Source organism: Odontomachus brunneus, unplaced genomic scaffold, assembly GCF_010583005.1.
Source record: "Odontomachus brunneus isolate Ranch 3 - 2012 unplaced genomic scaffold, Obru_v1 Obru_scaffold_062, whole genome shotgun sequence".
In the NCBI taxonomy this organism is placed as follows: Eukaryota; Metazoa; Arthropoda; class Insecta; order Hymenoptera; family Formicidae; genus Odontomachus; species Odontomachus brunneus.
In genome coordinates this window covers 241,942-245,156 of record NW_022639512.1, presented here as the reverse complement: position 1 = coordinate 245,156, position 3,215 = coordinate 241,942, and positions in this window count along the sequence as shown.

The following is a 3,215-nucleotide window of genomic DNA, read 5'->3' as shown; positions in this document are numbered from 1 at the left end:
TAGAAAGTGATGGAAAATACTTTCATTGAAATAATTTAAATAAATTTTTTACAATAAATGCTTTTTCTCAGTATTTTTTGGGCGGAAACTAAGTTAAGGTCCTAATAGATAGTCCTAACATTCAAAAGACTGAGTAGGAATATTTAGCCAGTCACGAGCTAGTGACTGGCTAGAAAACTTATCTAGTCATTACTATCTAGCTACTAGTCTTGAAATCTGCTCTACTAGATACATTTTTGCTCGGGTTATAACAATTTGTGATTAGTAATTAAAAAATAAATTAATCTAAGTTTATTGAGGTCAACTTTTTTCAGTTTTTGTCTTATACAAGGTTCATATCCAAGTGAATTTTTCTTTTTACATTTTTCTCGATAATATATATTTAAAAATAGAACTTTTACTTAATATTCATGTACATCCTCCATTTATTATTTATTATTCCTAAGTAACAGGCAAAGCTTTGAAACAGCTGCGACAACGTTGTCGCAGCTAAAACCGCAGCGTTTTAGTCCAACACGGCTGTTGTCACAACGTCATTATGACGTTTTGACAACGTTGTAGCAACAAAAGTGAGACATCATTTTCAGGTTTGGAAAACGTTGTCACAGCCATTTGGCTGCACAGCTATTTTGCTGTAAAGAGGTTGTCATAACCTCTTTACAGCAAAATAGTTGTGCAGCGAAATGGCTGCGACAACGTTATGATAACCTTTTTACAACAAAATAGCTGTGCAGCCAAATGACTGCGACAACGTTTTCCAAACCTGAAAATGGTGTCCCACTTTTGCTGCTACAACGTTATCAAACCGTCATAATGATGTTGCGGCAGTAGTTGTGCTGGACTAAAATGCTGCGGTTTTAGCTGCGATAACGTTGTCGAAGCTGTTTTAAAGATTTGTGTGCTACTTGGAAATGAAACGATAGATTACGATAGAAAACAGTTAGATATTCTGCAGATTCTGTCGCTTTATATCGCTTTTCCCTTTACAGTTTTTTATTACAGAAAATTATTATGGTTTCAATTTCAGCTATTTTTGATGTCTTATAAAATGATTTTGTAATTGTAATTGTGAGTGTATAGCGGCTATCAACGCAAAGCTGGGCGTAGTGCAGTGAGACGTAGGAACGGCGATATAAACACGGGCAAAGATGCGCTATCTTTTCTCTCGTAATGATAACTGAATTTCTTCGCAACAGAAACCCTTACGCGCATGCATAAAGTGACGTAACAGCGACATATGCAACTTTCAATGACTGATACAGCATAGAGTTTCTATATGGGGCGAAGTATCCCACCGTTTTATAGTATTGCGCAGTGTCCGTTCTTATAGACAAAAATCGCTATTTGAAATTTATTTAAGATATTGATCATAAATTTTACATACTAAAAGTATATTTTGAAGACAACGTTTTCTTTAGTCACTAGCCAAATTTGGATTAATTAAGATAGTGAGGGGGAAGGAGATATATTAATTGTGAAAAAGTGATATACTATTTACATTTATTATTAATATCAATAAATATTAATATAATATAATATTATTAATATAATATTATTAGTAATTATTAATAATTATAATATTATTATATATAATATTATATGGTTACTATTTTACACCATTTAAAATGAAAATTATAATAAAATACATTTATATCATATAATTTATATTATATAAAATAAAAACTATACAAATAAATAGAACAAGAAAACCAGAAAACCATTTATAAGACATAGTTAACAAAACAATGTATGTTTGATGATAAAATTACATTTTAGTCTCAAAAATGTTTTATCCATCAAATTATGCAATATTCAACTGGAGTTGCTAGTATCTGTGCCAGGCATTTGTATTCTGGGTGTAGTTTTTCACTTTTAAATTACTTACACTTGCGTTGAAAGCCTTTTTCTATTTTTATTATGAATATAACAAAATGATACTGGAATTTTTTAATTACTTCAATTCTACGTTCTCAAAAGCGTTAGCACGATTGTTCTGAGAAACTCTGTATACACACATACCAGGTGTAGAAGTATGAAACCGGAATTTTTTTATACAAATAAGACGTCTGTTGTTCGAAAGTGATAAATAATACTTTATTCAAAATAATTTCCACTGTTTTGAACACATTTTTCCCACCTCTCTGGCAGTTTATGAATGCCGTGCCAAAAAAACTTTTCATCTTTTGAAGCGAACCAGTTATCTAGCCATTTTTCCACATTTTCATACGAATCGAAGCGTTGGTTAGCGAGAGCGTGTCCTAGCGATGCGAACAGGTGATAATCGGACGGAGCCAAGTCTGGAGAATAAGCCGCATGCGGTAGTAATTCCCAACTGAACGACTCGATCGTTTCCTTGACCCGTTTTGCTGTATGTGATGGGGCATTATCATGGAGCAAAATGACATTGTGTTGCCTTTTTGCATATTCTGGTCGTTTTTTAGTCAATGTTCGATTTAAATCGATCATTTGTTGTTGGTAGCGATTAGTATTGACGGTTTGACCAGGTTTCAGCAGTTCATAGTTCATAGTTCATAGTTCATAGTTCTTCGTTCCTCACGTCAAAATCACCACTTTTGAATTTTTTAAACCACTCGAAACACTGAGATTTACCAAGAGCATATTCACCGTAAGCTTCGACAAGCATTCGATGTGATTCTGCAGCAGTTTTCTTTAAATGATAACAGAAAATCAATGCTGTCCGCAAATCATAGTTAGTAGGCTCGAAACGTGACATGTTTAAGGTTATACAAAAATATACTAGAGAATGAAAGTTGGGGTTATGTTTGTTGACAATATTCGTCAGCTGTTAGGAGAATATAATAGCGCGGCAGTAGCGGTCTTACGGTCACTAAACTGAACGCTGGTACCATTTATAGGGGAATTCCGGTTTCATACTTCTACACCTGGTATATTATTCTCTTGTCTAAGTTATATTGCAAGTTGGTGATTCTTCCATTCTCATTTTAGTTCGCATACTGTGTCAAGAATAAACTTCATTTTTTTATATTAACGTTTCGCGCTACATATGTTAACCTAACTAGTCAGTTACATATAAAGCAACTATTTAATCTTTAAATTTTTGTTGCAGCGATGGTCTGTAATTTTATATATAATAATATAAATTAATGATTTTAATTTTTAATTTATTTATATTTATCGTAATAATAAATATACGGCATATTATAAATGATCGGTATATCACAATTCAAATATGT